The sequence below is a fragment of the Anolis sagrei genome, chromosome 1 (genome assembly GCF_037176765.1).
Source record: "Anolis sagrei isolate rAnoSag1 chromosome 1, rAnoSag1.mat, whole genome shotgun sequence".
Lineage (NCBI taxonomy): Eukaryota > Metazoa > Chordata > Lepidosauria > Squamata > Dactyloidae > Anolis > Anolis sagrei.
This window is the reverse complement of record NC_090021.1, coordinates 89,166,632-89,190,823: the sequence shown is the minus strand read 5'-3', so window position 1 is coordinate 89,190,823 and position 24,192 is coordinate 89,166,632. Positions and strand designations below refer to the sequence as shown.

At 44.4% G+C, this 24,192-nt stretch overlaps 1 protein-coding gene across 1 annotated transcript in view; it reads left to right on the top strand.

Moving 5' to 3' along the window:
• Window positions 1-24,192, top strand: part of SLC35F1 (solute carrier family 35 member F1) — a 244,364-nt gene that overhangs the window by 181,335 nt on the left and 38,837 nt on the right. The window lies entirely within an intron of this gene.

The window sequence follows — 24,192 nt, the reverse complement described above, 5'->3', positions numbered from 1 at the left end:
CTTATTATTATTATTATTATTATTATTATTATTATTACACTTAGCTATCAAAATAAATTTGAGTAGAATTTGATGCATGCTTTTGTTTTTAAATGTAAATATTTCTAAACCTCCTTTAAGATATGTTGTCTTTGCTACCATGGACTCCTGAGTGAGTTATTTTTTTGGTCTGAGCTGAAGGGACCCACTTAAGGCTGTGTATATTTTACACCTACTACGCACACTACCTATGAAGCAGAGAAGAAGAATTTTGACTACATTTAGAAAAAGGTGGTATTCTAATGCTTTGGAGTTTGTTGGGCATTGGCGTATTCTCTCTTTCCTCACATCATGTGATTCACATGAGACAGATTGTTTCTTATTTGCAAAGAACTAGAACACATAGCTGGAAAAAAAATTCTCCCAGCCACTGTAACTTTTCAAAATAACTTTTCCAAGCTCAGGAACAGCAGCTGAGTTTGCAGACCACAACCCACGATTTCCCTCTTTTATATTGATTTTTCACAAACCCAACTGTCCCACATGTCTTCTGTGTATCAAAAATGTTTTTACTTGACATCTTAAAAACAACATCAACAACACTCCATGGCTGAAATCCCACCCCGGTGCAGCCAAATTTTATATATGACTTTTTAAATTAAGTGTGGGTTGGCAATCTGTCAGTGGGCTGTAAGAGTTTACATCTAACTTACGCTATCGTGGCCTACTTTTGGATCATCGAGGAGTTGGAATTATTTACTGATAATGCAACAACCAAAATTCTTCCAACCTGTCTTTTAAGCAGCCAGTGGAGACACATCCAGTTATTTTCCAGTGGCTGCACGTGTAGTAAAGACATCATCCACAGGGATCTCTGAGGATTTCTGGAGGCTTCTATGGATGCTGGTTACAGCACACCTAACTACAAGAATATGAATTAATGGGTCTCCGGTAATCCCCCTCCACTCTTCAACAACTTAGAAACAGTCACGTTGGGGCTGCTACATCACTTAAGAGGAGAATTGGGTGAATAGCACTATTGCAATAGAGATGTAGCTACATGTCATGTTTATGGCTGACAAGGCAGGAGTTATTCTCCAAGCCATGGAGAATTAGTGTTGTTGTTTTTATGATTTTTATATTTGGGGGTTTAAATCCCTTTCTATACTTGTGCACTTGCAAGGACTTGTCATTGCTGTTGAAAAAAGCATTGAGCAATCATTCTAAATGTGTTGCTTCCTTTTTTAAAAAAAACAGTTTCTTATCATCGAAAATACATTGAACATATACTGTTAAATACTTGGAGAAAATTTCCCTATAGAACAATATTCTCAGAGTTGTTTCTCTATATTATAACAATATTATTATACATTTAATTTGGTCCTACTATTGTAATATTCGTTCTTGTCTTTAAAAATTCGGATCATTATCTCTTACTCATGGTATTGATAAGGCCAATTGGCTGATCAATAAAACAGTGTCAGTTTCTTATATGGGGGTTATAATTCTAAATTGGGTTGCTTTGTTTTGCTGACTGCCTAAAAACAGGTCAGGTCACACTAACCAATATATTGTTAGATGATTAATTGTGTTGAGTCATCAAGTATATCAATATATTTCAGAAAATGAGAGGTTTTAGTGCATTTAGATGACATTAGTAAATACCTATAATAAATTTAGCTTATTCCACAAGGTTAAACCCTTGTGCTGGCAGGATTGAGGACTGACAGGGCAAAGGTTCGAATCTGAGGAGAGCAAGGATGAGCTCCCTCTGTCAGTTTCAGCTCCCCATATGGGGACATGACAGAAACCTCCCACAAAGGATGGTAAAACATCAAAACATCTGGGCATCCCCTGGGCAATGTCCTCTCACATGAAATAAAGCTTATTTCTACTATTGTAATATAAATAAATGTATGTTAATTCAAAATTTGCCTCAGTTATTTAGTGCAGATGTGAAATTTACTTCTGTGGTTGAGTCTGGTCATGCAGTGATTAACTAGTTAGCTATGAGAAGTCCACAAGAAAGATTTGAGAGTAAAAGCACATTTAGTTACTGATGTCCCAGGCTTCTTCACAGCAGGCTTGTTTTTTGAAGGCACTCTAAATGTGTAAAATAGACAGTCTTATGAAATAGCTTGTGTTGGATTTAGTTTGTGGAACCCATGGCCCATCATTTATCCTCATAGTCCAATTCCAATTGGATCCAAGTGGGAGGTGTATTCAACAACATCCAGGAGCCACAGGAACCCCTCCTTTGAGGTAAACACTCTTCTAGAATTTTAGGAGCCATCTTGATATCAATTCGTAATATTTTTCTGAATTTCCTAGTTTTGTGAGACCATGCAGACTTCATTACCCCACCCCCCCAGCAAAAAAATACTTTTTAGGAACAGTTACATCTCTTGTTTCTCAGTTGCACATGAAAGGCTCTCTCTCACACACACATTGCAAATATTCTTTCACTTACCTGTCACGTACATGATATATTTTCTGGGCTTTCACCTTCTGCATTAAGTAGCTCTAAGCACTCTGTGTCAGGCATACTGTATTCAATGTTACAGGGGTTTCTCTTTAAAATTTCATACATTATACATCAACTTTTCCAGTTAGCTTTTCTTTTCCACAATATTGAATAGCATTATGGGGCGCATTCTGCCATTGGCACTAGCAATAAGCAGTGACTTAGTCTCCAAGTGATGACCTAAAGTAATCTTTCAGTGGTTTCTGGATAGCCTCATCAGTTAATTTCTTTACATATTTATGTGCTCCATGAAGCTGCACACAGCAACACAGTGTTAACATATGTTTGGCTTTTCTCCCAGCCTGATGTAGTCTGAAATTCATTAGCTCATTTTTGATAAAGTCAGCCCTTAAAATGCCATATCAAACTTTTGCATTCTAATGCCATCCAAATTTGACATGATGTATCTGACTTTTTTGTTGTTTTGAAATTATGTTATGTTTCTAAATTGTGCATTTGTTAATACAGGTAAATGCTAAGAATGTAGATGAATGTCCCTGACCATTCTGACTGGGAGGTGTGGGCCAAAAAAAGTAAACTTTCTAAGCTGCCCCCAGTGTTGTGATACCACACAGGTTTGGCCCTGCAGTACTACGCCTGTATCTGTTGGATCTGTATCCATTATACCACTGTCCCATGTCTTAAAAATATGTTCACGTGAGGCATTTTATAGGTCCTCCAGACTGATTCTATGGTATACTTCTGCTGTAGAGTCATGCTGGAGGACCTAGAAATGCTAGAAAAATATTTTTTCTAGGCATTTTTCAGGTCCTCTAGTGTGATTCTACAGAATGTATCCTCCAGATCCATCCATCCAGTAGGGTTCATTGTTAACTGTGGTTTCATGTTTTTATGGTACCCAATAAATACCCAATGGATATTGGTGATCATATTATATTATTAGGTAGAGTGAAGCTGCTGGTGAATAAGTCATGAGTAGCAGCCTGCACTATGCCTGCTCTGCCAGTCTGCTGTGCTCTTACACAATGGAGCAGCTTGCCTCATCACCACTGTGGAAATAAGATCCAGTTTCCATCCCAGTTGGATTGTGGGCCTGGAGTGTGTGGGAAAGTGTCATTGTGTTCTTCACCTCAAGCTATACAATGTCTTGAGCCAACCCTAATCTGCAAAAGCTGTCATCTATATGTGAATGATGCATCCAAAGGCTGGTTCTTCCTCATTTTTCTAAGACATCAAATATTAGCCATGTGCTACCTGAATGGAGAAAAGTGTTGTTATTTTTTAAACTGTGAACCCAGCCCCATTCATAATGCTGTGCCAGTCCTCTGCAGCCTGGGGCCATGTGAGCTCACATGAAAGAAAAGCAGCTCAAACTCCAGTAGAGTGATTTGTGAAGGGAAGCTTTATGAGTATTGCATAATAATACTGGCCTGCCATAAACATGTCTTCTAGTCATTGCAACAGTAAAATGTTGAATGTAATGTGAAAGAAAGGACACACAGATTGTTACCAAAATATCTCCAGGTTTAAGGACAGTTACCCACAAAAACAGATACATTTTCACAAGGATATCCTATTATTAAAGGCTGTATATCATTTTTGATCTTACCACTCATGCAATATACTTATTTGCTTGCAGTTATCTATAGTATCTTCTGCTTTCATGTTGCACCAAGCTGATGTGTCATGCCCTGAAATTGTGAAACATCTTACATAGAAGTATCCCCAGTCCTTGGCTCATTCTGCTGGTATAGACAGGAACAGCAGCACGACAGAAATGAAGGAAAGATCCCATGAATTCAAGGCACCAGGGGAAAGGAAATATATTATTGTCACTCCTGAGATAGAGAAACCTTCTGACCCCAATCAAGCTATTTCTCCAGTGTCTGCCTATCGGTGAAGTCTTCAGAGCCTAGGTGCTCTGTGAAGCCTGGCTTAGACAGTATCCTAATCCATGGCACAGGCAGCTTTCTAAGCCACCCTTCTCCAAAGACACTTGAAAGACCCCTACAAGGTTTGCCCCCCATACACACGCACACACACAGAGTCGTAAACATGACAGTGGACATTAGCATCTTCCTTCATCTTTGCCTATCTTTCCATTCCACCTCTTTCCAACCCAAGAAAAAACTGTGCTAACATAATGGATTGTGAACATCCATTATGTATCATGGCCTGATTGTGGATTTCATTTTTTGCCTAATATCAATATTTCATATTGATAATATCAATATCATGAATATTTCATATTGATAATGATTAATATATTATTATTGTCAGGACTTTTTTGCCAACACAAAGGCTATACAATAGCACCTTTCCTGTTCTACATAAACATATTTTTCAGTCTGATATTTGAATCTTCTATTAACACTGGCAGTCATAGGTTAGCACCCTCCATGACATCTGACTATAGAGTTGTCAAGCAAGAAACTGGAGAGGGTATCTGTACCTTTAATGATTGCATAGAAGAGAGAATTTCAGTAGGTATGGCTTATTAATTCGGTTCTGCCGATGTTTCCTCTTCTATGCAACTACTAAATGTACATGAGCCCTCTTCAGATTTCAGTCCAGCAACCTCTTATCTGAAGGTAACAAAGTAGTTTAAGTCAAGCCATACAAAATCCATAGTCTGTTCTCAGATTTCTAACTGCTGTTCCTTTGCAGCTACCACCTAATGATGGAGCAAGCTCTGGTAGCCAGGAGCTCTTCTGGTGATTTCTTTTAGATCTTCCGTGTTTCCATTTTTGGCAAAGCATCTTCCATTATCTTTTTGTTTCAAAGAGAAACTTAAACATATGTCTGTTGATAAAATCTCTGCACAATCAAGTTGGCCACAAAAAGCAAAGCAAACATTTACAAGGTAAAATAAATAGAACAGGTGATGTAGCATTTACTCCTTCTGTAGTGTTTGCTGTTTCATTGTGGAGTTTGTCTTTATTTGTTTACCTTGTAGAATTCATGCAAGGTGAATGCGTTGCTCCCGTTTATAATTAGCAAAAGCAACACAGTGCGTTTTCAGATATTCTTGGCTGACAAAGCTGTAATTTTTAAACTAGAGCTGCTCAGGAAGCCAGGAGATTTTACTGAGCACTGTTTTGTAGCGAGAGCCTGGAGTTATGTTGGGAATAGGCATTTCCCAGATCTGTCACATTAGACATGACCAGAGGGGAAATTGCCAATTAGAAGAGGTGAGGTAGCAGGTGATAAATCCCTCCCTTGACTAAATCTTAATTCCTCTTGCGACTGGTGCTACTGTACCTCAGGGCCAATCGTTGACAAGTGGCAGATGTTGGTAGGATGAGATCTCCACAATGTTTGCTGGGGGGCAGCGCTAATGAGCTGCCCAAACATGGCAATGGAAGGTTGCAATTGGATTGAAGGGAATCAATGCAGGAGAATCAACTCAGCTGTTTTGTCTTTAAATTCCAATGGGAATGGGCTGACCAGCATTTTACTTTGATATTACTAAAGATCAGCACTTTTCTCTCCAATTCAACACAGACGCCTTATGATTTTTTCAAAACACTTTAGAATCAAAATAGGGGTCATGCAAATTTCATTAAGACAAACAAAGCAGTGTTTTAAAGTCATGCACACTCCTATCCTGTATAGTTACACCTTTGGGCAGATTCCATCAAGCCCTGTTTCTGGATCCACCCAACAATGAATTTTAGAAGGTATAGAGCAGGGATATGAAACTGGTGGCCACAAGATGTCAACCAGTGAGGAATGATGGGCACTGTAGTAGCACAACCTCTGGAGGGCTGCCTCACAACCTCAATAGAAATATCTAAAGCATATTGCTTGGGGAAAACCATGATCTGGAAACATTGCACACTATGCACCTGCTAGGTTGTAGGTGTGAAGAATCCTTAACTGCACCCTTTCTGAGCCTGAAGGGTGAGAAAAAGAAAGTGGCACTTTTGAGACTTTACATCACTGCCCCCTTGTGGTAAGGAAGAAGATGGGATTTAAAATAATGACAGAGATTCACAGGGATAAAGAACACAGAGACAAAGGGCTTGTTTAGGGAATTTTCCCCTTCCCTACCCTGGGACAGATAGTTGAGAATGGAAAGGAACAGTGGGGATTTGAAGGAGAAAAGTTTGCATCCTGTGCAGCCTATCATGAGTCTTCTGGTGTATCTGTCTTATCGTCAGTGTCTAAATGAAATTCATTTATCAGTCTGGCTGGCTTCTGTATATGAAGGAGGGGAGGAGACTGCAGTCAAGAAACCAGAAGGGGACTTGGAAGGACAGCTAGGTAGGATCTAGATAATTGCAAAGGTATATCACAGAATACTAAAAGTGTACCACCCTATTTCCCATTCCTACATGTGGTTGTGAATGCTGGACAGTGAAGAAAGCTGATAGGAAGAAAGTCAACTCATTTGATATGTTGCTGGAAAAGAATTCTGCAAATACTCAGCTTGCTTTGAAAAGACAAATAAATCGGGCCCTAGAATTCTCTCGAAAAGCAAAGATGGGATCCACAGGTACCATAGATGTCTTTAAAGACAAATGAACAGATCCTCAAGACTGAACTCTCCCTAGAAGCCAAAATGATTAACCTGAGGCTATGATTCTTTGGCCATGTCATGGGAAGATATGACGGATTAAAAATGACAATAATGCATTGTCGATGGCTTTCATGGCTGGAATCACTGGTTTGTTGTAGGTTTTTCGGGCTAAATGGCCATGTTCTAGAAGCATTCTCTCCTAACGTTTCGCCTGCATCTATGGCAAGCATCCTCAGAGGTAGTGAGGTTATAGATGTAGGCAAAATGTCAGGAGAGAATGCTTCTAGAACATGGCCATATAGTCCAAAAAACCTACAACAACCCAATGACAATAATACTTGGTAAGGCAGAAGGCAGCAGGAAAAAAAGAAGACTGCATTCCAGATGGATAGATTCAATTAAGGGAGCCATGGCTGGCCTGAGTCTGCAAGGCCACCTTTAAAACCAGGGCATCACCTCTGGATAGCTCTGTTACAGTACAGACAAACACCCAGAGCAGATTCTTCAACATGGAAACTATTGCCATTGCCATTGAAAAATATTTTGGACTGGACACGTCCTTCCCCCCTTCCCCTCCCCAAGTTCCTTTGGGCTAAGCTAAGGGGATGAATTTAGTAAACATATCCTTCAAACCTCTTTCCTACTTTCTGCATAGTTTCAGAGTTTGGTTATAAACTGTACTGATAATAAATAGGTTGGTACAGCAATAAGCACAGTGATTCAGCAGAGGTCAACAACTGTGCAGGATAACATGGGTGTTTCATCCATGGCTGAGCCATAGACTTGGCTGGGTAAAGTGGGATAAGATGAGAGGAGTTATCTCTTCCATTTTGCTCCACCTTTAAGCCATGTGGGTAGATCAATAGGTACCGCTCTGGCAGGAAGTTAGCAGCGCTCCATGCAGTCATGCCGGCCACATTACCTTGGAGGTGTCTATGGACAATGCTGGCTCTTCAGCTTAGAAATGGAGATGAGCACCAACCCCCAGAGTTGGACTTGACTGGACTTAATGTCAGGGAAAACCTTTACCTTACCTTAAGCCATGCATTGACCCTTTTGTTTATGGAGAAGGCCTCCAATAAACATAAATATTTCTTTGGTACTAAGGCTGGCCCAAAGACCTAATTATTTAATTTGGATATTAGAACTTGTCTGATATTGGAAGACCAAGGTTAAGCTTGCTAAGTTGGTGGACAGTTGGGGAAAATCAGGTACTGTGTACTATATTTTAGAAGAAGGAACTGGGAAAACCACCAATGCCCAATCCTTGCCTAAGAAAACCCAATGAAATTAATAAAATCACCATAGAGTTCTGGACAAATCGAAGTCACATATGTGCGCGCACACACACACACACACACACACTCCTTTTCTACCTCTCCCTCACAAATGCACACAAACATTGGTCCAAATTTTTGGATATCAGAGTATTTTAGTACTGCTAGATTGAATTCAGACAAATCTTTTCATTCCCCCTCCTTTTTCACAAAATGAAATGGGAGCAGCACAATCTGAATTCTGAAGATTTTGATAGAGTCAAAGGGCTTTTAGGAGCAGTTGTGTTTAGGAACCAGAGAGACCTTCTCTCCCCAAACTGATTCTCTGGCACTTAGGCAGCATCTGTTCTCCAGACAGAAAAATGTCACTGGATAAGGGTAACAATGTTCAGGCCCAGCAAATTATCTAACTCTGGTCAGCTAAATTGCCTTATAACAGCTTGGCTCTATTAAGTAGCTGGATATGAACACTATTAAAAAGATGGAAAGCAGCTAGAATGCCTTTTGAATAGGCCTTTCTAAGAGACATTATGCATAGACATAATCAATAGAATAGCAGCTCTATTACTTTAAATGAGCTCTCTCTTAATGACTAGACAAAACGGCTGTTCCGCTAGTAAAACAATCATATTGCCCTTATTTTAACATTATTAAATGTAGCTGTTCAGGATAAGGGGTATATTAAGCAAGGCAGGCTGTGACGTATGGTGAGGAGTGCTTAGCATAATTTGCCTGCTCGCTTTCTCTGTTCTGGTTAATTGAAAAGCAAGAGAGAGGCCAACTAGCCTTTTATTTGGCATGGCCAGAACTTCCAACTAAAGCAAATGAGAATAATTGTCATGATTTTCATGATTATGGACTGCACATTTCTCTGCATTTGTTGTCTGCGTTCTGCTTGCACAAAGATATGGACAAAAGAATTATTGATGCCCTATAAACAGTATAATAACTTCTTTACAGATTATTCTTTTAAAGGGCATATGTGTCTCATGCTCTGCAACATTACATTTAAAATAGTGTTTTTAATTTAACACTTAAAAAATAGATCAAACCACTGGGAATTTTCAGGTGCCTGTATTGTCTCCATGCCATGGGTAGCTGTGAACAGGTGTGACTGCTGGATCCATCTTAGCAGCTCCTCCTGGTGCTGTGGCAGCGATTCAGGCTTTGTTGGAATATGAAGCTATGTTGGAAACAAGATTCAACTCTTAAATAGTTTTTATAACAAGTGGAGGAGAAAATGACATAAAAATTGTCAGTGGAGTTGCATTCCTCTAGTACAGTGGTTCTCAACCTGTGGTTCCCCAAAGTTTTGGCCTACAACTCCCAGAAATCCCAGCCAGTTTACCAGCTGTTAGGATTTCTGGGAGTTGAAGGCCAAAACATCTGGGGACACACAGATTGAGAACCACTGCTCTAGCAACAGAGCCACTGGCTATCCTTGGCTGTATATATATTGTAGTGAATCTTACAATGGGAAAAGGTTGGCTCTTACAATTATGCATTAAAATATGTCATTTGGGTAAATCAAACCTGAGTTGCTGTTGTTGTTATATTATTTATATGTTGCTTTTTCTCTCTTAAAATTGATGCAAGGCAGTTCCAAAATATTCATATTTAATAGAAATAACACTGTAATGTTGACTACATACTACTTCCATACCTTCTCTCTACAGAGTTTTTAGAAATAAAAATGCATACCATCATCATCATAGGCGATTACTTGTGACTAAGTATGATTGCCTTCAAGTGTAGAGTCTTGGTGGTGGGTCCGTAGGTGACAGTAGGGACCCTTTCTTGATCTGCATGTTCTTTCGCAGTGGGGACATTGGTTGCCAGATGGAAGGTGGTCCCAACAAGGGTTGGGACCACCTTTCGCTGTCCATTTGTGCCTCTTCGAATTTTATGATGACATGTTGCCATCATGTCATCATAGAGGAGTTGCAGGATGTTCACAAAATTATCAGGGCATCCGATTTTTAAAAGAATGGTCCACAAAGCCTTGTGATTCACCATGTTAAATGCCTTTGCAAGGTCTATGAATGCCTTGTATAAAGGTTGATTTTGTTCCCTGCATTTTTCTTGAAGCTGTCGTGCAGTGAAGATCATATCCACTGTTCCTCCGGAGGGGCAAAAGCCATTCTGGGATTCAGAAAGGATCTTTTCTGAGATAGGTAGAAGGCAGTTTGCAAGGATTCTTGAGAGGATTTTCTCACCAAAGATCAAAAGGGAGATACTTCGATAGTTTCTATAGTCTGTTCTTTCTCCCTTTTTGAAAAGGGTGATGATAGTGGTGTCCTTGAACTTTGCTGGGATCTTCTCGGTCACCCACACTTTTTCAATGATCTGATGGAGCTATTGTTTCAGCTCAGGTCCACCCTCTTTAAAGATTTCAACAGGGATCCCATCAGTACTTTGTTATTTTTTAATTGGTTGATGGCTTTGCTGACTATGGTGTCTCCAGTGAAGTTTTTATCACCAATCCTTGTTTCCACAATAAGCCATTTTTTTTCAAAATACAATTATCACAGAGACAGAAAGTGAGGTGAAATCTTCTGAACAGAGGCACAGATAGCAGAACAAATACCACACAGGTGTTAACCCTTTCCTATGCTGTGCAAAACACACCCACACCCACACACCTACACATATTTGGCTGGAGTTACACATAAAAAGTGTACACTTTACATACAAATTCAACTTAAGAGCAAACCTGCTGAACTTATTCTATGTCACAATCTACATTATTTAGCGTTTTTTTAGCAGAGATGCTAAGAAATGCTCATAATAAATTGCAAAGGTGCGTAACAGGACACACTCAATGGTGCCCAGTGTGTACTGTCACACAGTGCACATCAGGAGTGATGTGGGGCACATCCCATTTTGCATTTATCCCTTTGTTTATTGGCCCCATTGTACAACAGTCACTTTACAAACTCTGCTACATAATAATGTTACAGCAGCTGTGTATTGGTTACAAACATTATCCCTACAGATTTGTCTACTTGAGCAAAGACATAACTAACCAACATGATTTCAGCCATTATATATCTTTGTAACTTCCTCACCCCACCCCCACCCCCACCACATACATCTGTTTACCTTAAAATGGCAAAAATTGTGCTATGAGGGATGCTTGAGGTTACTTTTGCTTTAGTGATGCAAGTAAAGGCCTTCCTGAACAAAGGTATTTTAAATGTGGAAGCTGTTTGAAGTCCGAATATACTCCATTAATAATATTCTTCTTGTTCTTGTGTTTGTGGGAATTCCTCCCGCTCTCCATTCCTTGGATTAATCTAAGTCAAATAAAAAAATTACAAAGTACTCCCTCAATTTATTCCATGTTGTTTCCTTCCACACTTTCCACTCTGGTAAAACCTGACATTTTTAATATAGTATGATGGCATAAATCAGAAATGGAAGAGAAGGGAGCAGGCCTGGCTTTGATATACATTATTTCTATCTCCACAGAGAAATGATATGAAATCCATTTTTCTCTACATTTTGATCTGCATTTCCCCCCAATAAGTATTTCTGTATATTTTCTTCTGATTAAAAATATAAATGTCATAATAATATTCAGGGATCAATATAGGAATGTTAGATGATCAAAAACATACCACTAAAGATTATTTCAGTCATTTTTTTCAACTGTCTTGTACATGATTTTCCCCAAACTAAAGGCGGAGTGTTGAGGCTAAGAAATAATGATGTAGCTTACTGAGACTCATTAAACTGGAGGTTTCCCAACTCATAACTCAAACTCTTAACTACTTTGTGATATGAAATATTGTTTTTTATTCAATAAAACACAAAGGATTTGGAAAAACATTCTGAGACAATTTCCAAGCTGCTTTGAGTCCCCTTTGCGGAGATAAAGCAGGGTATTAACACAAGCAGAGCTGGATGATCTGGACAGAAAAACAAGAAAACTGATGACAATCCACTACTCATTACACCTGCGTAGTGATGTTGACAGACTTTACTTGCCCAGAAAATCAGGAAGCAGAGGGCTTCTGCAAGTGAAACAAATGGTAGAAGAAGGGAAACATGCACTGGCAGATTATGTGAAAGGCAATCAGGAACCAACATTGAGGGAAGTCAATAGTAGTAAACTTCTTAAAGTGGAAATGACAAAGAGTGGATACTGTAAAAATACAATGCTGAGCAGAAGAGTAAACTGGCAAAAGAAGGCTCTCCATGGCCAGTTCCTGGTAAAAATTGAGAGCAAAATTGACAAGAAAAATACATGGATGTGGCTCACAAATGGAACTCTGAAAAAGGAGACGGGGGGGAGGGGGGGGCTGACTCTTGCAGCCCAAGAACAAGCCATTGCATCAAATGCCATCAAAGCCAGAATTGAAAAGTCAGTGACAGACCCCAAGTGTAGACTCTGCAAGGAAGCAGACAAAACAATGGATCACATCCTCAGCTGCTGCAAGAAGATTGCACTGACAAACTACAAGCAGAGGCATAATACCATTGCTCAGATGATTCATTGGAACCTATGCCACAAATACCATCTGCCTGTGACAAAGAACTGGAGGGATCACAAGTCTGAAAAGGTTACAGAAAATGAACACATCAAACTTCTCTGCAACTTCCGAATTCAGACTGACAGAGTTTTGAAGCACAATGCTCCTGATCTCACCATCATGTTAAAAAACCAAATATGGGTTGTCGATGTTGCAATCCCAAGCGACAGCAAGATTGAAGAGAAACAATTGGGAAAGCTAACACGATGCAAGGATTAAAGATCGAACTGCAAAGACTCTGGCACAAACCAGTAAAGGTGGTCCCAGTGGTGATCAGCACATTGGGTGCAGTGCCTAAAGACCTTGGCCTGCACTTAAAAACAATAGGTGCTGACAAGATTACCAAACTGCCAGCTGCAAAAGGCCACCATACTTGGATCTGCATGCATTATTCGCCGATACATCACACAGCCCTAGACACTTCGGAAGTGTCTGACGTGTTATCCAATACAACAGCCAGCAGAGTGTCTGCTGTGGACTCATCTTGTTGTGTTTCAAATAGCAAAACAACAACAACAACAACAACAACAAACTAAATAGAAGCTTCAAAAAAGAGAAAACATTGCTATATGCCCTCCATGCCCATACAAATCCTATTGCCAGATGACATCTTTTTTATTTACATAAGTGATACTTACTATCTTTAGTTATTTTTTCAATATTTGCCTTGATTATATATGTCTGCAGTGCCTGCTCGTGTGTTACAAATATAAATCCTTCACTTTCTTTAGTTCAGTTTCCCACTCAGTAACCTCCTCCTCAACTGCTCCTTCTATGTTTGTATTTTTAATATACTGACCATATAATGAGATTTTTTTTATAAAGGCGGGGGGGGGGGGGCAGCATGCTTCAAGATGATTTTTCATAATTTTCTTTCTAAAATTTTCTTTTGTTGTTGAATATTTTTATATACTTATTGATTAATGTGTTTTCTTTGCATTCTTGATGTACGCACTCAAGACTTTTTGTATCCTTCAGAGGTTTGTTTCACTTGTGATAACCCCAATGCTTCAATATTACATGGTAGACAGAGCTAATCAATATGGCTTTGAGGTGTAGAATACAGTTTGCTGTCATAATTTATAGAGTTTTCCTGCCTAGTTCTGCTTGGATCTCATCAATGATTTCAGCATTAGATCAGATAACTGGCACTGTGTAGAAATTTATGACCTGACTTACATTACTACCATTACGTTTCGATCCTGAAACGTTCAGTATTCTTTTTATATACTCAGCAGTAATCTCTTTCACTCCTTTATGTTTAATATATTTAGTTTCTAATAATAATTTTTAATTTCAGTCATGATTAATACTTTTAATAATATATCATGAAGGAATTTTCTTCTTTCTGATGAGAATTTTGCTTCAGTTTATAAACATTGTATGCATTTTATAAGTGGTTTGAATATTTTAATTAATTATTTAATAACGGTCAACTCCCAAAATTATGTACCTTTTGATGACCTGCCATGGCAGTACTTTTTCATGGCAGTGGGACTGGGAGCTCCCATAAGGCAATAAAGTATGGTGATGGTAGTAACATTGCTATTGGTTTATTTATTTATTTTGTGTCAAAAGCATTGCATAAATAAATTAGTATAAAACTGATAAAATAGACGTAACACAAGCAGCTAAATAATTTTAGACCAAAAACAGGCAACAATGTCCACATTGTCTATAGCTTTAAACAGTTCTTCCTCTATGCATGAGGCAGGGCATTGTGGGCAAGCATACAGATGCTAAGTTGTTTGTTCTGCTTATTGGTGGAGGAAGATTGCTATTAGTAAGATCTCCAAGTCAGATTGCTGCTGAACAGCCAAACTAAGTTTCCCCAAACCAATATGCTACAAAACTTTCAAATTTCAAAGTAGACTGGTCCTCCCCTGGGTCAAGAAGAACCTTATCAGATGTTGGCTACCCTGGACATAGATATAAAGTGGGCAACAGGGCCGCATCATTCATTAGATAACCAGTGTAAGATACTGTTAAGCTACTAGAAGGCCACCGACAGCAGAAGAAAATGATATCTACAGAAAATAATGGTAGGTTACATACCTGTGACCATCTTTCTTCGAGTGGTGCTCTGCGAATTCACACTTGTGGAGAGACTGCGCCTGTGCGGGCTCCAACGGAAACTTCTACATTTTAAAACTTTTCAAGTTTTGGCGGTAACCCCGCCCAGCCCTGGCAAGGGATAAAAGGGCGCCCCGCGCACACCGATCCAATTCCTACGCCGCTACGGTAGCGAGAAATTGGAGGTTTGCCTAGTGGGGAGGCTGGGCGGGTTAGTGTGAATTCGCAGAGCACCACTCGAAGAAAGATGGTCACAGGTATGTAACCTACCATTTTTCTTCGTGGTCTCTGCGAATGCACACTTGTGGAGACTAGCAAGCTCAGGTCCTGGAGGCGGGAAGAAGGCAAACCGACTATTCAAGTCAAGGGCCAAACAATTTTATTAAGTGCAAACAGTTACCAACAAAAGATTGTAATCACTTCCGAAGAAGGGCACAGTACATGAAGCTTATGGGAGTACGTGATCCTCCCGGTCACGTGAGAGTGACCAATTCACAGTGAAAGACACTCAATAAATGAGGGCATTCTCAAACAATTAACATAAACTTGTGACCCTTGGAAACCACAACACAGTCATTGTGAAGGACACTCATTGCAATGAGGGCTCATTAAGTAGTTACACAAAACAGCTTTATCAGCAAGTGCAAAACACATTTGTAAGAAACAAGGTGTCGATAGCGACACAAGGCACCACCCGTAACGAGCCCATTAGGCCATAGTGCAAGGTTGCCTGCGCCTCAGGCAGGAAAGGCATCAAGTGTAAAGGTGCAATTACATTCACCAGCACCGGTAAACAGTTGAATTCAAGTAACAACATAAGAATAACATTCACAACAATATACGGTACCAAAGAAGCTCCCGGTACCGACAAGATACATGAAACTTGCAAAGTTCAAGGCGGACACGATCCCAGAATTGCCCTCCCAAAGGCCATGTCAGGTGTATACCTGGTATTCAGTCTATAATGTGAAACAAATGTCTGAGGATTCTTCCAGATGGCCGCCTTGCAAATAGCGTCCAGGGGAATCCCCTTAAGAAAGGCTGTCGATGCCGCCATAGCCCTGGTCGACCGAGCTCGGACGACCGAGGGAGGTTGCTGTCGAGCCAGCTGGTAACAAAGCTCGATGGTTGAGGTGATCCAGTGAGACAAGCGTTGTGCCGAGATCGGCAAGCCCACCTTTTCCAGGGCATATGCAACAAACAGTCCCTGAGACTTTCGAGACTGAGCAGTCCTGTCCCTATAACACAATAATGCTCTCCGCACATCGAGCATATGAAGTCTTTTTTCCCTCGGGGTAGAGGGAGACTGACACAACGAGGGAAGGACAATGTCTTCATTAACATGAAAGGGAGACACGACTTTAGGGAGGAATGCCACATCTGTGCGGAGAACTGCTCTGTCCTCGTGGACAACAAAATAAGGTTCAATCGACGTCAATGGCTCGAAAGGTGGTTGAGCAAGCTGAGTCAGCATGAGGTCGAGGTCCCAACCCGGCGTCGGGGAGTGGACTGGGGGGTGCAAGTTGTTGAAACCCCGCAGGAAAGACTTCACGGAGCTGTCCTTAAATAAGGAAGCTTCTCCCGACCGTTGAAGCTGCCAAGAGATGGCCGCCAGGTGAGACTTGAGTGACGACAGCGACAAGCCCCGTTCAGTAAGGTGCAACAAGAATGAGAGGATTGATGGTACCGACGGTCAATCATCTTCCAGGCCCTTTTCGGAGAGGAAGGCCTGGAACCGGTTGAGGCACACCGAATTTATTTATTTATTTATTTATTAGTACACTTGTATACCGCTAATATCTCAGCCTAAATCGGCAACTCATTGCGGTTTACAACATTTAAAAACAACAATATTCCGGTTAAAAATATAAAACACATACATATACAATACACAGTATTGGGCCACCAATATAGACCAATGCATCTCTTAAATTAAAATCATAATCCAATTTCGTTGTCTGTGATTGCCAGTCCTTGATCAGAAACTTCATCGCATCGGATTAGCCGAATGCTTGCTCAAATATCCATGTCTTCAGTTTTTTTCGAAATACCATCAGCGAGGAGGCTGATCTTATCTCTATAGGGAGGGCATTCCAAAGCTGCGGGGCCACCACAGAAAAGGCCCTGTCTCTCGTTCCCGCCAGCCGCACCTGTGAAGCAGGCGGGATGGAGAGAAGGGCCTCTCCCGAAGATCTTAGGGTCCTGGTGGGCTGATAGGCCGAGATACGTTCGGATAGATATGTTGGGCCAGAACCGTTTAGGGCTTTAAAGGCCAATGCCAGCACTTTGAATTGGGCCCGGTAGCTAATCGGCAGCCAGTGGAGCTGGTACAGCAGAGGAGTTGTATGCTACCTGCGCCCTGCTCCTGTTAGTACCATGGCTGCCGCCCGTTGGACTAGTTGGAGCTTCCGAGCCGTCTTCAAAGGCAACCCCACGTAGAGAGCGTTGCAGTAGTCAAGGCGGGATGTAACCAGAGTGTGGACTACCGTGGCCAAGTCAGACTTCCCAAGGTACGGTCGCAGTTGGTGCACAAGTCTTAACTGTGCGAATGCTCCCCTGGTCACCGCCGAAACCTGGGGATCCAGGCTCAGCGATGAGTCCAGGATCACACTCAAACTGCGAACCTGTGTCTTCAGGGGGAGTGCGACCCCATCTAACACAGGCTGTAATGCTATACCCTGTTCGGCCCTGCGACTGACCAGGAGTACCTCTGTCTTGTCTGGATTCAATTTCAATTTGTTCGCCCCCATCCAGACCGTCACAGCGGCCAAGCACCGGTTCAGGACATCGACAGCCTCCTTAGTAGCAGGTGGGAAGGAGTGACAGAGTTGGACATCATCTGCGTACAGATGACACCGCACCCTGAAACTCCGGATGATCTCGCCCAGCGGCTTCATGTAGATGTTAAACAACATGGGAGACAGTATTGAACCCTGAGGAACCCCACAAAACAAAGGTTGTGGGGTAGAACAGGAGTCCCCCAGTAACACCTTCTGAGACCGACCCTCGAGGAATGACCGGAGCCACTGCAAGGCAGTACCTCCGAGACCCATTCCCGCGAGGCGTCCCAGAAGGATACCGTGGTTGATGGTATCGAAGGCCGCTGAGAGGTCGAGTAGCACCAACAGGGACACACTCCCCCTGTCGAGCTCCCGACGGAGATCATCCACTAAGGCGACCAAGGCTGTCTCGGTACCATGCCCCGGCCTAAAGCCAGACTGTGCCGGATCCAGATAATCCGTGTCTACCAAGAATGCCTGGAGTTGTGAGGCCACCACACGTTCCATGACTTTGCCCAAAAAGGGGAGATTGGAAACAGGCCAATAGTTGACGAATTGAGTGGGGTCCAGTGATGGTTTCTTCAACAGCGGTTTTATCACAGCTTGCTTTAAGCTGGCTGGAAATATGCCTTCCCGAAGGGAGGCATTAACCACCACCTTAACCCACTCAGCCAATCCCCCTCTGGCCTCCTTTAGAAGCCAGGATGGGCAGGGGTCTAGGATGCATGTGGTAGCTCTCATTCCTCCAAGCACCTTGTCCACATCCTCGGTTTGAACCAATTGAAATGAATCCATCAAGATTGGACAAGCAGATGCTCGTGTTACATCCTCAGAGACTGCCGGTAATATGGTGTCCAGTCCAGAGCGGATCAAAGCGACTTTGTCTGCAAAGAACTGAGCAAAGGCTTCACAGCGAGCTGCTGAGTCATCAGGGCACCCATCCTGAATGGTGGGTTTTAACAGGCCTCTGACAACTCGGAACAGTTCAGCCGGACGGTTCTTTGCAGACGCAATAGTGGCCGCAAAGAAAGTTTTCTTTGCGGCTCTTATTGCCGCGGCATATGACATTAAAAAGGACACAAACCGTGTTCGATTTGGCTCGCTCGGATCCGAACGCCACACGCCCTCTAGTTCCCTCTTCTTTCGCTTCAACGCTGCCAGCTCCTCAGTAAATCAAGGTGCTGGTTTAGCTCGGCTACTTGAGAGGGGACGTTCTGGAGCGATCGTGTCTATTGCCCTAGTCATCTCCCCATTCCAGAGAGCGACCAGGGCATCAACAGGATCACCAACCGAGGTGGCGGGGAATTCCCCAAGAGCCATCAGGAATCCCTCCGGATCCATAAGCCTCCTGGGGCGGACCAATTTAATAGGTCCTCCACCTCTGCGGAGGTTAGGGGGTGCAGTAAGTCTAAAGCTGACCAGGTGTATAACACTTTTTGGTTGCTGGCTTGTGAGCTGCATCGAGGATCGGGAGAACTCCCGGACACAGAGACCTCAGGACCGGATCCTCCACGCCGAAAGATGCAGAGAAGCGAGGTCGGGGTGGAGGAGCTGACCGTCTTCCCGGGAGAGCAGATCCTGCCGAAGTGGAAGGCGTCTCATCTGTCCCTCTGATAGCTGGAGGAGGACCGAGAACCACGGTTGTCGTGGCCATTCCGGCGCTATTAAGATGCAGTTCATTCGCGCCGACTGGATCCTTTCGATCACCCTCGGGATGAGCGGGAAGGGTGGGAAGAGGTAGAGCAGATGCCTCGACCAGTCTAGCAGGAACGCGTCTCCGAGACACCCCGGCACCGTGTTCGGAGCAAGCCGAGCACCGAACTGCGGGAGTTGAGCGTTTTGCGGCGACGCGAAGAGGTCTGCGGCTGGGAGGCCCCAATCCCTGAAGATCTTGGCCAGTTCGTCAGGGTTCAACCTCCATTCGTGCGAGGTTGACCTGGTCCTGCTGAGTGTGTCCGCCTCGATGTTGGTCTCGCCTGGGAGGTGGAGAGCTGTTATCGACACCGACCTGGCTACGCACCAGTCCCAAAGTTCCAGTGACAGCTTGAGAAGTTTTCTCGAGCCCGTTCCGCCCTGCTTGTTCACGTAGAACATTGCCACCATGTTGTCCGTAAGAATCTGTACGGACTTCCCTGTAACCAGGAGGGCAAATGCTCTCAGGGCCTTGAATATTGCCAGCAGCTCCAAGTAATTTATGTGGCATTGTCTTTCTTGTGGAGACCAGAGGTCGTGAACTGAGAGCTCTCCTGTATGGCATCCCCATGTGAACATCAAGGCGTCCGTCGTGATCGTGACGGCCGGGGGCTCCGGATGGAACGGAATGCCCCTGCAGACATGCTGGCGGTTCATCCACCAGTCCTTTACCGACTTCGGTACCAGCAAGCGCTTCGCAGCACTGTCTCGCATGGGATTGAAGTGGTCCAAGAACCATCTCTGGAGGGGACGGAAGCGGAGCCTCGCCAATGGTGTTACCATCACCGTGGAGGCCATGTGCCCGAGGAGGACCTGTATCTGCTTCGCCGGGACCACTCAGGATCGACGCACTTTGAGCGCTTCGGCTCAAAGAGCCCTGAACCTCTCCTCTGGAAGGAAGACTGTCTGGGAGAGAGAATCGAACATGGCGCCGATGAACTTTATGCAAGTGGTGGGCTCGAGATGAGATTTCTCCTCGTTTAACTGGAGGCCCAGGTCTTCGAGGAGGGAAAGCGTTTTCGCCACCTGAATTCGCAGGAGGTCCAGAGAGCGTGCTGCCAACAACCAGTCGTCTAGGTATGGGAAAATGCGGATTTTTTCCCTCCTGAGGGCTGCTGCGACCACCGACATGCATTTGGTAAAAGTTCTCGGTGCCGTCACGAGACTGAACGGGAGCACGTTGAAGGCATACGTCTGTCCCGCTACCCTGAAGGCCAGGAAGCGTCTGTGATGTTTTCTGACTGAGAGATGGAAGTAAGCGTCCCGGAGATCGACGGACGCGAACAAGTCGCCGTATCTGAGGAGAGGGAGAATGGACGATACCGTCACCATCCGAAACTTTTGAGGTTCGATGAAGGAGTTTAAGTCTCTGAGATCGAGGATGGGGCGGAGGGAGCCATCCGGCTTTGGGACAGTAAAGTATCTGGAGAAGAAGGCTCGATGGTTTTGAGAGTCCGGGAGAGGGGAAATCGCCCCTTTTAGAAGCAAGGTCTCGACCTCTGTCAGAATTGCCGAGGATGGTTCGGTATCGACAATCTGCCCTGTTGGTGGGAGCTCTTCGAACTCCAATGCATAGCCTTCGTCGACAATCTTTAAAACCCATGCATCTGAGGTGATATTTTCCCATGCAGGGAGAAAGTTCGACAGGCGATCCCCGAACTGTGTCGAGCCGGATGGAAGGCTGAGGGCGGGTATCACTGGGAGGGACATGGGAACAACATCTGTAACGAAAGAGCAAAGGGTATCGTCCATTAGGGCGTCAAATGCGGCGCCTGGCCTGATTGCCTCCAGAAGCTTGACGGGACCGCGAACGCTGCTGCTGGTACTGCCTCCTTTGCTGCTGAGGTTGTTGAGGGTGGGTTTGTTGGGAGGTATGCAGGGGACGGGCTGGTTGGCGGTACTGTATGGTGCGGTACGGGACCGTATGCCGGCGTTTGTACTGGAACCATCTGGTCCTCTGCGCCTGGTTCTGATTTTCGAAACCGCACTTAGAAGCCAAGGTCTTGAAGTCGTGATTTGACTTCAGCTTGTCATCCGTTCCGGCGTTGAAGAGCCCCAGGGCATCGAACGGAAGGTCTTCGATCACCTGCCTCGACGATGTAGAGAGGCCAGAGGATCTGAGCCAGGCATGCCTCCTGATTGCCACGGCGTGAGCAATCATCTTGCCCGCAGTGTCTCCCGTGTGTTTGGCCATCTGCATCTGATGATGCGCCAGAGAGTTCGCCTCCTGAGCTAGGGTGGACAGGGCAGTGCGATCCTCGTCAGACATTCTTTGGAAAAATGGAGCTGCTTTTTCCCAAAGAATTTGTTGGTATGCGCCCATACAAGCGCCATAATTTGCCATGCGGGCCAGCAGGAGGGCACCGGAGTAAAGCTTCCTGCCTACTGCGTCAAACCTCTTCCCTTCACGGTCGGACGGCGCCGACGACTGTCTTCCGAAACCCTGAGCCGCCTTCACGACCACCGAGTTAGGGTCGGGATGGTGTTTCAGCCACTCCAAGCCCTCATCGTCCGTTCGGTACCATGATTCAATTTTCTTAGAGGTTGGAGGGACAGAGGAAGGGGTCTTCCAGGAGCCCTGGATCACTTCAAGGAGGTAGGGAAGGAAGGGTAGAAGAGGAGCGGGTGGGGATTCCGCTTGCACCCTTTTAAACACCGGGTCTTGCACTGCTTTGGAAGTTTGCTTGACTTCCAGGCCTAGGGCATCAGCCATGCGAGCCATTTGATCTGCAAAGGCTCGGACATTGTCAGTGGGAGATGGAGGATCAGCCTCATAGGCGTCGTGGGTGGGTGATCTCTCGATCCCGAGAGATAACACAGATCCCGAGTGTACCGATCCCGGTAACTCGCCATCTTCCTCTTCATCATCAGCAGCCACGGATTGGGGAGGAGGGGATGAGGAGACATCCCGACTCGGGCGCTGCGGTGGAGCCACTGGGGGGGCTTTTGGGGCCGAAGCCTGAATGGCACGGGCCAGTCTCATAGTCTGCCTGCCCCTTTCTGGAGTCTCCAGCACTGGAGAAGTCTCCTGTCTTGCCATCACAGTTGTCAAGGTCGTGACCGACGGGAAAAGCTCCTGTCTGGCTGTCACATGTCGAGTTGGTGCCTCGATCACCGTGTCCACCGAGATCACCGGGGACTCGGGTTGCTCCGAAGGCTGTTCCGGCAGCGGTTGCGGCTCCTGAGCAGGCTGTGGGGCCAGCTGGGGTTCAGCAGGCTGCAACGGCGATGACCTCGCTGACGAGGTGGCCGAGGAGGCGGTGGTCTGCTTTCGGGAAGAAGAAGAAGCCGAGGATGGAGGCGGCATCGTCTTCTTCTTCTTTGCCGGTGGCTGAGCTGTCTTTGACACAGACTTGCCCGGGGTGGGCGGGATGGAGGATGAGGTGGAAGCACGCCGAGATTCTTCTTGAGACCGGCGAAAAGCAATGCAAACCGCCGTGGAAGATGGCGGAGTCGCCAATGTCGACCTCATGGACCTGATCGATCTCACCGACGCCACTGAGCTGGTCGAAGAGTGCCGGATGCGTACGGTCTCGGTCGTGACCGTGCATGGAGCTCTTTGCTTCGTAGGCTTTGTAGCCTTAGAAGCTGTCGACACCGAGGCCTTAGACGTTGTCGACATCGCTGTTCTTGGCCTTTTCTGCACAGCCTTCTTCGGCCTTGTCTGGCGAGGCTCAGTCTCCGTCGAGGGATCAACAGATTTTGATGTCGATGCTTCCTTCGACGTTGAAGCTGATGTCGAAGGCCTGGATACCGCGGCTGACGTCGACGCCGATGTCGATGTTGGAGGTATCGGAGCCAACGTCTGCTGGTACAGGAGGTATCGAAGCCGATGGACCCGGTTCTTACGGGACTGTGCCGTCAACGATTGACAATGATGACATGAAGAAGTAATGTGTGCCTCTCCGAGACACAAAAGGCAAAGAGCGTGCTTGTCCGAATCAGGAATCTTCCTCGGACAATTCGCGCATCTTTTGAAGCGAGTTGTTGACATAATACTGTCGAACAACTCAAAGGAACTCTATCAAGAATCACTGTCCAACAATATCTCTATCCAACAATAGAAGTACCGAAGCGAGCCGTGCGGCGGAAAAAAAGGAATTGGATCGGTGTGCGCGGGGCGCCCTTTTATCCCCTGCTGGGGCTGGGCGGGGTTACCGCCAAAACTTGAAAAGTTTTAAAATGTAGAAGTTTCCGTTGGAGCCCGCGCAGGCGCAGTCTCTCCACAAGTGTGCATTCGCAGAGACCACGAAGAAAAAACACTATTACCAGATCAATCCACCAAAAAGAATTTATGCTATCTATAATGTTTCTAGATGTAACAGAACAGTGATTATGTGATCGAAAATGACATAAGATTCATAATAAAGTTATTATTGTTGTTAATGCCTAAATTGCCTATATGGCCTGGAAAAGCCCAAGATACTGTTTCCAACATGTGTGGTATTTCTAGAAATGTGCAGTATTTCTACTCCAGTTTCTTTTTCTCTCCTGGTAACTATGTGTCGACATGCATATGCATGCACACATATCCAGATGTGAAGACATGTAGAAAAAGAAACAGACAGAGAAAGGGAGAGAGAGCTCTTATTAAAACATGTAGTTTAAACCATTATATAAGCAAATACATAAATACATAAATAAATAGACACCTTACTTTACTTAGGCCTGAGGATGATGGTCCTCCAAGTGTAGTGTCTTGGCTGTAGGTCCGTAGATGGCTGTGGAGCTCTATTCTTGATCCGCATGTTCTCCTGCAGTGAGGGCATCTGTTTCCAGGTGAAAGGCGGTCCTAGTCAGGGTTGGCTTGATGCACCTTCCTCTTGGCACATTTCTCCCTTTCACCTTC